Source organism: Cryptomeria japonica, chromosome 10 (assembly GCF_030272615.1).
Source record: "Cryptomeria japonica chromosome 10, Sugi_1.0, whole genome shotgun sequence".
In the NCBI taxonomy this organism is placed as follows: domain Eukaryota; kingdom Viridiplantae; phylum Streptophyta; class Pinopsida; order Cupressales; family Cupressaceae; genus Cryptomeria; species Cryptomeria japonica.
Window position 1 is genome coordinate 408,560,001 of NC_081414.1, and position 13,684 is coordinate 408,573,684.

The following is a 13,684-nucleotide window of genomic DNA, read 5'->3' on the forward strand; positions in this document are numbered from 1 at the left end:
TTTTATTTTTACATTTCTTTAGATCTTTTTTACCCTTCATTTTACATTAGATTTGATGAGATTTGGTTCTTAATTGAGCAACAAGAATCTTGGCTCTCCACAAAATATTAATTGCTATGTACATTTTTATTGATGGTTGTATGTTGGGTTGATTTCTTCAAGATAATACTTTTTTTTCTTTGTAGCACATTACCCCATATATGCTTGTTGAAATTGTCTAAAACAAAAGCTTTTAACTCTTTGTTATTTTTGGGGCAAGCATTCAAGTATATATTTCATTTTCTCATCCACTTGTTGCTTTGTTTTATCCATGTCATTTTTCTTTTGCTCATGGTGTCATTTAGAACAACTTAAGGCCATCTACAAACTTCCATTTGTTCAATTCTTTTTAAATAACTTATAAGATGCATCATACCAATTGCTTCAATAAAGAGCCACCCATATTGCACTCTAACATAAACTCATATGGAATTGAACCTCTTATTATAAACTTGCTTGTGATCAAGCACTCTCATACTCTCTCAATTTATTTCCACTTTGAGTCTAAGTTGCTATTAACTCACAATTCACACCCATGGAGTACCACCAGAAGCACTAAAGCTCAAAAAGAATCAAAAAGGTTTTCCAATCCCATAACTCTACCTCTCAACATCTATTTTGGAGAGCATGTAAATCTTTCCACCCTCCCAAAGCTCCCTTCTTTTTGTAGCCCTCCCATCTAAGCTTGTTGTTGAAGTCAATCCCAAGGTATATGTACTAAATTACTATTACAAGAGTGTTGTCTTCGAAGTAGAATCTGTGTTGATTCTTCTTTCTACTATTAGAAACAATAATGATTTGGTTCTTGTTGGTATTAACTTGCATCTCCACTACTCTACAAAAAGAGCATATAAGTGCTCTTGCAACCTATGAGTTGATTTACCAATCAAAATAAGGTCATCCACATATAAAAGAAGCTTTATTGCAAACTCTCTCAAATGGACATTGTTTCCCCCTTACCAATTCAACAACTCTTCAAGATTGTCAATATATAAATCAAATTGTGTAAAAGATAAGGAGAACCCTTGTTTGACCCCACTGTCACTCCTAAAACTTTTTAAAATGCTTGTCAAAGTTATGATTTTGAATTTAACTTCTTCATAAAGCCTATGAATAGTCACTTTGAAATGCATATGAATTCAAAGTTCTTTCATTCCATTCCATAGCTTTTCCTTGTAAAATTGTATCAAAATATTTTTTGAAGTCAACAAAACAATAAAAAGAATCTTCCCTTTCGTCCCAAACTTTGACAATGGTGTGTCTCATAGTGATTCCACGATCAACCATAGAGTGCTTAGGCCTAAACCTACCTGACTTTTTGCTCACTTTTCTTTTCCTTCTCTCCATTTGTCAATTCTATTTGAACAACCATACTACCAAATAACTTCACAAATAAAGGTTTGAATATTATGGTCTTATAATTGGAGGGGCTATTAATGTCGCCACTTTTAAAAAGATTTATTGTTAGGTTGGTTGTCTAATCTCTTGGGAACCCTTATAAAACAATGTTATTGAATATCCTCATAATGTGGATGTCCATTACTTCTTGACTAATAGCTAAAAGAGATTCATTATTCATCTACCATTTATTTGAGCACCCTCTAATATTAACAAATTATAAAAATAATTTTATTATAAAACCTCTCAAAATATTAAAAATTATGACTAAATTCATCATTAGAATTTATTTTTTTAAATAATGTAAAGGATGTACTCCATTTAAGTTGAAGTATAATTGCATTTATATTTAATTTCAAGAATATTTGTTTATCTAGCAAGTGATATGATATCATATTCACATCAATTATTGTTTGCCACCGACGTACAATTATGGATTTAATTTAATGTACATTAAGGAATCAAGATTTTCTACATATTGGTATCAATCCCTTGGGATATGTGAGGTCATAAACAATCAAGGCTTGTGGGATTTACCTAGTTTAAAGAATAAATTTACTTACTAGGACCAATTCTTGAGATGTGTGAATTCATAATCAATCAAGGCTCGTGGGATTTGCCATCTTTTTGACAAAAAAAGGTCACTTGTATGCTAGTCATTTCAATTAGGAGAAATAAGTCATAATGAGGTCAAACAGAAAGGAGAAAGTGTAAGGTATCCAAAATTCACCATAATATTTCACCTCCACTTTGACTTGCATGTGAACCACTATGCAGGTGTGCACACCAAAGTAAAACAAGCTGTAAACATGAACTTCTAAATATTAAGACAATCATAAAAAGGTACAAGGTTAGGATGATGATTTCAATACTCTCCTCATAATGAGTTTTCCATCTAGAAATTTGCAATAAATAAATAAAGCATGGTAGCATATGACAAATTTGGAATATGTTTGAACACAACTACTAAAAGTATCTATGAACAAAGAGTAAAAGAAAAATAGCTATGAAGGAGTGATATCATTTTATATTTAGAGGTCACGTGGCTAGGTTAAAGTAGGCATAAATAGAAATGGAGGTTGGCAGTCAAATGGCTAGAGCTTCTATTTATTAATACCTTAAAACAACATTACATACATATACACCACATTTTTTTCTAATACTTGAGATTGCATTAATCGCATGAGTAGAGCATACTCAAATATTTGCACTCTTTAAGACTTGAGACCCTATCTACGATTGATTCTTATTATGCTTCCAAGTGGCAACGATGCTCATCATGACCAACTTTCTTGCAATATATAACTCTTGTTCTTTGGAAGCCTCTAGATCTGAAAGATTTATCCATCATTATTGTAGGTGTGATGCTAAAAATATTGTTAGTATAAGAAACATACACATATAATGAGACAATAAGATGTAATTGAAAAGCTTAATTGAAAACTAAATCAAAGATGCAAACCATAAGCCTTCCTTGAAATGTCTCATTTTCCTCTATTCTTGAGGACCTTGAAGGTGTTGGATTGATGGGCTCTCAGCGGAGCAATGGCCTCCAAAGTGACAACTCAAGAGTTGAGTAGTTATTTGATCATGATTGACTATGGAGATGATATGAAATGCATGATTCAAGAAACTAGATTAACATGCTATGATTAATCCAAATGCTAACTACTATATAATTAAAATGCAAATTGCCTATAGTAATTATGCCTAAATTGATATGAGATGGGATCCATGTTGCTCCAAAATGGGGGATATTTATAGAAATTCCAAGGCCAAAGCTGAGGTGGTAGGAATCAACGATCTAGATTTGATCTGAAGATATCAAAGGCCAAGATTGAGGAAGTTGGAGAAGAGGTTGGAGGAAGGGACACTTGTCATCTCTATGGTGACAAGTGTCAAGGAGCCTTGCTCATGAGAGGGCAAGTGTCCAAGGGAGGAAACATGTGGCAAAAGTGCCATGTGTCTCAAGGAGAGAATATCCACACCATGGGAGGTTAGGATAAGGAGGTTAGGATGTGCAAGATAGGGTAGGGTTAATTAGACCCAGGATTAGATTGAATGGGTTAAGTTAGGGGATGGTTAGGTTAGGTGGTTAAAGTTAGGAGCCATGTGCTCATTTGAAATTAGAAATTCAAATAATTGGAAAATGGTAATTAATATCAACAAACTTGAGTTTGTTAATCTTAATTAGGGAATAGAAGAATTGATTAGTATGGGGAGACATTAATTAATTGAGAATTAATTAATCAAAGGAGGATGTGAGATGAACTATATAAATAAATCATTTACTAGTAGATGAATAGAGAAATTAATTAAATTGATTGTGAATTCAATTAATTGGGAAGGGGAATTAATCAAATAACTGCGTATTTAATTAACTATCTTCAAACCATTTTTAGGTGTATACATTTTGCCCCTCTTTGAAGCGATGTGTGACGATGCGTTGGTTCAAAGAAAACTTGATTGATGATGTTGCTGATATTGATTCTGATAAGATGCAGATTCGATCTTGATTAGATGCAGATTTGGTTTTGATGTGATACTGATTTGATTTGAAGATGATAAATCTCAATATGATGTCGATTCGATTTTGGAGATGATAAATCTCGATATGATGCAGTTTTGATCTTGGAGATGATAAATCTCGATATGATGCCCCAGACGCTGATTGATAGATATCGATGTGAGGATGCCCCCTTAGGAGATGAATCGGATAATTTTCGAATGATTTTGAATTTTTTGCGATTTTTTTTTTTTTTGAAATTTTTGAATTTTTTGCGATTTGTAAATTTTAATGATTCTCTGATTTTTAGAGTCAATCCGATTCATTTCCCGATAATAAATTTGAAAATATTGTCCAGCCAGGTTGATTAGTTGATTAGATGATTAACAATAAGTGGAATAAAAATCCCACTTAAATGCCCCATTATGAGTTTAAAAAGGTGAATTCATTTTTCCACTCCTCATTTGTGCATTGCAGTTGTTGGAGAAAAATTGATCTGGAGGAAGGAAATGGCGATCCCGTATCACTAGCATAGGTTCGAGCGAGTTCGGCAATATGAACGTCCTTCGGCATATGGTCCACCGATACGTACTTCGAGAAAACCCAACTTTGTTGATTTTTTTAAAAAATTAGTTGTTAGCATAAAAAATCATTTTTTAGCGTTTTCATCAGATGGGTTGGGAAAAGAATAGCATTTTTGAGATGGGTTTTTTGAAAAGTGAAATGGGTTTTTTCGGTTTTTTACAAAATTTTCACTTTGCATCTCAAAAATTTATTATTCGTGCATTTTTCAATTTTTGAAATTTTTGAAAATTTTCAAAAATTTGGGCAGGAGAGGGAAAAGGCGGGGCAGTGGAGGCGGAGGCGGAGGCCCGCCACGGGCGCCAATTGGGGGGGGGTGGGAACTTTTTTTTTTTGTTTTTTTCGGTTTTCTGATTTTTTTTATTTTTGGGGTTTTTTCTATTTTTTTATTTTTTCGGTTTTGATGATTTTGACTTGATTTTCGGAAATTTTTTGATGATTTTTCGATTTTTTTGGTTTTTGACGATTTTCCGATTTTTGACGATTTTTCGATTTTGATGATTTTGATTATTTTTTTTCGATTTTTTATTTCAATTTGACGATTGGTTGATGATTTTTTCGCGATTTTTTATTTCAATTTGATGATTGGTTGATGATTTTTTGTGATTTTTTATTTCAATTTGACGATTGGTTGATGATTTTCGCGTTTTTTGATTTCGATGAGTTGATTCGATTTTTCGATTCTTCAAATTTGCTGTCAATTAGATTTGATTTTTGAAAGAGTAAGATTTGATTTGATTTTTCGATTTTTGATAGGGTAAGATTTGATTAGCTATCTAATTGATAAAATTAGACGCTCTTGATTTTTCAATTTGTTGATCAGTTCTGATTATCTCGATGCATGTGCGAGATGAGATAAGATTGATAATAACCTCATGATAGATGAACGTCATTGATAGGGGCCCAATGAGATTTGATAAAAATCTCAATTGAGCAAAATAGACCGATAGATTGATTGATTTGATAGATAGATAAATCAAGAAATTGATATGATGAAGTGATTTGATTGCAGGAGCACTTTAGCGTTCTTCAGTCTCGAGAGCGTTTCCCGAAGACATGGATGCTGATACCCCGCCTTAGTTAGGCGAAGCGAGATCACATTAGCAGATGTGGTCTGTCTTCCCTTCTTGACATGCCTCAACCTTTGATAAACCGGGGATTATTGACAGCTTTAGCAGAGTGCTGGCATAGTGAACATAACACGTTTCACTTGCCGACTGGAGAGATGATGGTGACACCCGAGGATGTCTACCGAATTTTGCGGATCCCTATAATGGGTGATTTAGTATATTATGATCTCAGCGAGTAGGTTGGGACAGAGGCACTTTGTTGCGTGTTTGAGGATGATGAGATCGGCGGATATGATATTGCGTGGCAAGAGATGTTAGAGCTAGGGTATGCTACGTTACCGACTGTGCTTGCTGGATTCATTGGAGGCTTCCTTTGTCTTGATCATAGGTCAAAGGGATTATCTGTTGGATGGGGTCGTTTGCTTGAGCAAATGGTGATAGACGGGACTCGATTTTCATAGGGATCATGTATGTTAGCGCACTTGTATCATGACTTGCACCGAGTTGTGTACCAGGGATCAGCTGCGTTATCAGCAGGGGTGACTTTGCTTCAGATGTGGGCTTGGGAGCATTTACCTATCACACGACCATTAGCGGATAGAGAGAGACCTGTAGGCAGACCTTATGCTGACGGGTATCCTGGTGTCATTGTCCAACGAAAGTTGGGCAAATTAGAGTACTGGAGACGGACTTTGGATGACCTAGATACTGTGATATGGAGGCCATACAGAGACTGCAAGATTTGGCCCAAGGATGCAATGGAGATGCTATATGTATTCATGACACAATATCTGATTGGCTCGACACCTTATGTCATCGAGCGATTCCCTTGTATGAGGGTGTTGAGACAGTATGGCAGGATACAGGGGATACCACAGGATATAGCTCATTATGCTCGTCAGAGATTGGATGTGGCTACTTGGGGGCCTTCTATTTCATATGACCATACCTGCGGAGAGTATCGATCATTGGGGCCTATGGATTGGGATTATCTTCCAGGTGTGATGGATAGCGGGATGACACATGAGTACGATGTGCATTGCATTGTACACAAGTTTCCGAGGCTGACACGTCCGGATGAGCCAGAGCCATTATTAGATGAGGATGATGAGAGGCTACGACATAGAGCTCCTAGAAATAAATCCTTCTTCATCAAACAAAAATTAAGAAAGATGCATCCACATATTGCTCTCTTGTTTAAAGCAAAACTAAAAAAATTACTGGATGTCGGATTCATCAAACCTATAGCATATCCTCAATAGGTATCAAACATTGTTCCTGTTTCAAAGCCAGATAAAAGTATCAGAGTATGCACAGACTTTAGAGATATTAATAATGCATGTCCAAAGGATGACTTTCCTTTGCCTAACATTGACATCATTGTAGACTTAACAGCTGGACACTCCATGTTTTCGCTAATGGTTGGTTTCTCCAGATACAATCAGATTAAAATAGCACCTGAAGATCAAGAAAAAACAGCTTTCACATGTCCGTGGGGTACTTTCTACTGGAACGTCATGCCTTTTGGACTAAAGAACGCAGGTGCCACATATCAGAGAGCTATGACAACGATATTTCATGACATGATGCATACGTTCATGGAAGACTACGTGGATGACATCTTGGCAAAATCATACAACAGAGAAGAACATATTGAAATACTGGAAAAGATCTTTGATTGGTTAGAACAGTATAAGCTACGGATAAATCCTAAGAAATGTGCCTTTGGTGTCACTTTAGGAAAGCTATTGGGATACATTGTTTCAGCTAGAGGTATCGAAGTAGATCCAGCTAAGGTCAAAGCAATCATGGAAATGGCATCTCCCAAGAACATAAGTCAACTCAGATCACTACAGGGAAGATTTCAGTCAATCAGAAGATTTGTGGCTCAACTAGCAAATAAATGTCAACCATTTACCCATCTATTGCATAAAAATGTTCATTTCAAATGGGACCATCAATGTGAGGATGCATTCAACAAGATCAAGGCATATCTCATGCAACCACCCGTTCTAATGTCACCAATTCCAGACAAGCTGTTATTGCTCTATGTATCGACCACATAAGTATCATTAGGAGTTTTGCTTGCACAACAAGATAATGAAGGAAAAGAGCAAGCCATCTACTACATCAGTAGAACACTAGTGGGATACGAGCTCAACTATTCCCCAACAGAAAAAGCATGCTTGGCGATAGTTTTTGCTTCTAAAAAATTAAGACACTATCTACTGTCTCACTCCATCAAATTGATAACTAAAATCGATCCATTGAAATATTTGCTCAGCAAGGCAACATTGACAGGACGACTAGCAAAATGGATCATGATCCTAAGTGAGTTTGATATTGAATATGTAGATAGAAAAGCTATCAAGGGACAAGTCATCACAGACCAACTAGCTGAGGCACCACTTCAAGATGATCATCCTCTATAGATTGAGTTTCCTGATGCTAATATCCTAACAGTCACAACAAAAGCTTGGCAACTATACTTTGATGGTTCATATACACAACATGGATCAGGAGCAGGAATTCTATTTATCACACCACAAGGTCATACAATTCTGAAAGCATACAAATTAAGCTTCCCATGCACCAACAACACCGCAGAGTATGAAGCTTTGGTTACAGGTATCAAAATGGCTGTGGAATGGAACATTACACAACTTCAGGTCTTTGGAGACTCTCAGCTCGTCATCAATCAAATCAACGATGAGTATCAAACAAAAGATGGCAAACTCATGCCTTACAAAAAGATGGTGGATGACTTCAAGAAATATTTTGTTGAGATCACTTTTGAACAAATTCCAAGAAATGATAACAAAGCAGCAAATGCCATGGAAACACTTGCTTCTCTATTACAAACACAAGAAAATCAAGAGCGTTATGAATTCCTGGTTGAAGAGTTGCTTTACCCTTCTCATAATTGTCCTGATTCCCAAACCATCTATCAACTTATTGGACACGATTCTTCCCGCTATGGCCAAACTTACACATACCTCAAAGATAACATCTTACCACCTGACTTATCGAAAAATCAAAAGAGAAACTTTATCCACCAATCCTCCCATTATACTGTTGTCGTGGATACCCTATTTAAATGAGGTCTAGACGGTACTCTTTTAAGATGTCTCGAACAAGAAGAATCTAAGAAGGCCTTAAAGGAAGTCTATAACGACATTTGTGGCACTCATTCAAGTGGTCTTACCCTTTCGAAAAAACTCATACGCTTGGGCTATTATTGGCTGACTATGGAATGAGAGTCTTTTCAGATAGCTAGAATGTGCAAACAACGTTAGATCCATGAGAATTTGATCCATGCACCAGCACAAGAACTTCATTCTTTGGCAACATCTTGGCCTTTTTGTCAATGGTGTCTTGATCTAGTAGGAAAAATAAATCCTTCTTCATCAAATGGTCACAAATTCATCCTTGTAGCTATAGAATATTTTACAAAATGGATCGAGGCAGTACCTCTCACAAATATCACAGGAAAACAAATTGTTGCATTCATCTTGAATTACATCATCTATCGCTATGGAATACCAATGACCATTATCACTGATAATGGGCGACCATTCAAGAATCAGGATGTACAAGAGCTATGTGAGAAGTTTAAGATCCAGCACAGATTCTCCACACCCTATTGTCCATGGGGGAATGGGCAAGCATAAGCATCTAACAAAACTATTCTGAAAATCCTCAAAAAGACAGTGAACGATGCTGGGAAAGATTGGCATATTCAACTAAACCGTACTCTCTAGGCCTGCTGCACCAGTATCCGCACACCAATAGGTTCCACACCTTTCTCTCTTGTATATAGATCAGAAGCCATATTGCCTATCGAAGTAGAGATTCCCTCTCTACATGTATCACTAAAAGGACTAATCCCAGATGAGGAACAAAGAGTGTCTAGACTACAAGAGTTAGAACTAATCCAGGAACGAAGACAAAATGCCTTTGACCATTTAAAGGTATATCAGCAAAGAATGCGTCGAAGTTATAATCACAAGGTCAAACCACAAATATTTCAAGTGGGAGAACTAGTACTAAAGGAAAATCCATGAAACCAGTCAGATCGAGAAAAGAAGGGAAAATTTGAATCAAACTGGTTAGGTCCATTTGTGGTCACAACAATATTTGGGTTAAGGGCATATCAACTATCAACACAAGATGAAGATCAACTCGAGGAACCCATCAATAGCATGCATCTGAAGAAGTTTTATGTCTAAAAAATCCAAAAATAGTGAAAAAGCAGAAAAATCCCAAAACAGTGAAAAAGAAGAAAAATCCAAAAACAGTGAAAAAGCAGAAAAATCCAAAAAACAATGAAAAAGCAGAAAAATCCAAAAACAGTGAAAAAGTAGAAAAATCCAAAAACAATGAAAAAATAGAAAAATCCAAAAAACAGTGAAAAAGCAGAAAAATCCAAAAACAGTGAAAAAGTAGAAAAATCCAAAAAAATAGTGATAAAGCAGAAAATCCAAAAATAGTGAAAAAGCAAAAAAAAAAATCAAATATGAGAAAAAGTGCAATAAAAACAGATGGTGAAAACCTGGCAAACAGGCGCTATCTGTCGGCTAGCTCTGCGATCTATTGGTTCGCACTTTCTTCCGCTTGCATTCTTTTCCATCATTGTTGTTCATATCATAAAGCCTTTTGTACATACGCAGGCATCCCAGGTGATTTCTCGTCATGGTTTGGATCATTGATTGTATCATAATAAGGCTTGTTTCTAGGCTGGGGGCAAAATCCTGAACCTCGCTGGGGGCAAAAAGTTTTGATCATTTTGAGATTAATCAAAGCAGGTAGAACAACAGTCAGACAACGCTTGTCAAGCGAAAAACTAAGACACATCCAACATTGAACATAGGATCACATTGTCAACCATTAACTATCACATATCAATCTAAACATGTCAAAACACATATCAATGGATGATATATCTTGACTCATGATTTTAACACTTTGGCAATAATGGTTCAACTATTTTATTTTGATTTTCGCTATCATGATTTCTGAGTAACTCCAAGATGTCTTTGACTAGAGGAACGAGGACGGAACATGATATTTTTCTTATCTGCTATCTATAAATTAATCATTAATATGTGCAAAGTTGTCTAAGAAAATGATCATCAAAATATCATGGAAGATATTTCGGACTTGGATATAGAAATGGTTAATACTGCCTGTTTTACACAAGCAACACTCTGGTCATCTTGGTTCAATTATACCTTGATGCTTGTGCTAACTTGCAATATCAAAACCCAGGAAAGTAGTGCTCAGGTCATCATGGTTCAATTATACCATTGGTGTTTGCACTCACTTCCCACATTCTAAAGGCTCAATGATGAAACAAAGCAATGACTCCATGACCGGTCCGATCACTGCATTGCATTGCATTTTAAGATAGATTTGCATTTCATTCTGCATGGGATCACAATGCTCATCTTTTCCAAGGCCAAAGCTAACATGGTGTTATCTCTCTTATTATGTGATTGAGTACATTGGACAATAACAAAAATAATCAATTCATTCATCCTGCATGATAAGTTAGTTCATCTCATGTAACCATTGCATATCAAGACATCATTCATATAAAGCATAAACTCATTCATTCATTTAATAAGATCATTGCATGACATTCATCAAATCTTAAATCATATAAAATAACACCATTGCATTGCATTGCATCCATCTCATATTAACATGCATGAGAAAAATAAAAATAAAAATATCATAAACATAGAAAGCATTGCAATCACACAAACATTACATAGAAATTATAAGCATCACCATACATATTTGCATTTGCATACATCATGTAAATACTGCATCATCATGTATCCATCATCTAGAATTCATAAGCATATAGAAATTAAAGTATACATCAAGCATACATCATGAAAGTAACTGCATATCATAATCATATATCAAATAGAATGCATCCATCATCTCATAAATCATGTAGAACGAATAGGATCGACTGCATATCATATCATCAAAACAAGACCAATGTCCAAGGTACAATGATATCACAAAATATATGAGATACATCAAAAATATACATCGCATGAATCATCAATATCTCATCAGAAAAAGGTGTGTACTTAAATAGATCAATGTCCCATATCAGTGTGACCACTCGGACGCGGAGCAGAACTCTGTCCTGATGCGGCAAGTAGAGTAGCACTAGCTAGTACCCCTGTACCTGAGTCCCCACCTGGGGGAGCTCTCTGAAGTGGCCCTGTCACTCCTCGACTCTCAGTCTGGCTCTGTCCCGATCTCCTGCTCAGCTGTGAAAATCCTGGAGCCCTTCGCTCAGGAGGAACAACAGTAAAGTATAATGTCCTGTAATACTCAGCCTCTCGAATCCTCTGGCACATCATCTTCAGAGCACTCTTCCCTAAAGTAGACCCTCCTGACAACTGTACCTGTGTCTCGGCCTGTCGACACCTATCCATAGCTGCATCTCTCTCGACTAGGAGAGAAGCCATCTGAGTCTCTAGCTGGGCCATCTGAGAGTCCCTCTCTGCTAGTCAACTCTTTAGCTGCTGAACCTGAGCTTGCAGGTTTGTAATCTGAGCCTGTTGCTGATGTGACGACATCCTAATGAGGATCCGTCAAGGTGCCTCTGCTTGTGGCTTCTCAGCTCATGATACTGTCATAGATACCTGCTCAACCGGGGGAGCCTCCTGCTCTAGAACCTGATGCTCCTGACCCCCTGGACCTGATCTCCTGCGTTTGACCACCCGGGCCATCCAATCTGTATATACATCCCTAGCAGATCTAGAACTGCTAGCTCCTGGTGCGCCTGTCACTGCCACTGCCACTGCTCGACTATCTCCCTCATCATCATCTCCCCCATCTCCCCCATCATCATCTCCTCCATCATAATCACCAACACCTTGATCTCCTGCATCCCCTCCATATCCATCTCCATCTCCATTGTCATCTATGTCTCTACCATCCCTCTATTGTCTAGGAGCTCTGCTTCGTGGCCTTTCATCATCCTCATCTAACAATGGCTCTGGCTCATCCGGACGTGTCAACCTTGGAAACCTATGTACAATGCAATGCACGACATACTCATGTGTCATCCCGCTATCCATCACACCTAGAAGATAATCCCAATCCATAGGCCCCAATGATCGATACTCTGCATAGGCATGGTCATATGAAATAGAAGGCCCCCGAGTAGCCACATCCAATCTTCGACGAGCATAATGAGTTGTACCTTGTGGTATCCCCTGTATCCTGCCATACTGTCTCAACACCCTCATATAAGGGAATCGCTCGATGACATAAGGTGTCGAGCTAATTAGATATCGCGTCATGAATACATATGGCATCTCTGCTGCATCCTCGAGCCAAATCTCATAGTCCCTGTATGACCTCCATATCACAATATCCAAGTCATCCAAAGTCCGTCTCCAGTACTCTAATTTTCCCAGCTTTTGCTGGACAATGACACCAGGATACCCGTCAGCATAAGGTCTACCTACATGTCTCTCTCTGTCCGTCAATGGTCATGTGATAGGTAAATGCTCCCAGGCCCATATCTGAAGCAAAGTCACCCCTACTGATAACGCAACTGATCCCATGTACACAACTCGGTGCAAGTCATGCTACAAGTGTGCTAACATACATGATCCCCATGAAAATTGGGTCCCCTTTGTCACCATTTGCTCAAGCAGATGACCCCATCCAATAGATAATCCCTTTGACCTATGATCAGGACAAAGGAAGCCTCCAATGAATCTAGCAAGCATAGTCGGTAACTCGGCATACCCTAGCTCTAACATCTCCTGTCACACAATATCATATCCGCCGATCTCGTCATCCTCAAACATGCGACAAAGTGCCTCTGTCCCACCCCGCTCGCTGAGATCATAATATACTAAATCACCCATTACAGGGATCCACAAAATTCGGTGGACATCCTCGGGTGTCACCGTCATCTCTCCAGTTGGCAAGTGAAACGTGTTATGTTCACTATGCCAGCACTCTGCTAAAGCTATTAGTAATCCTCGGTTTATCAAGGGTCGGGGCATGTCAAGAAGGGAAGACAGACCACATCTGCTAATGTGAT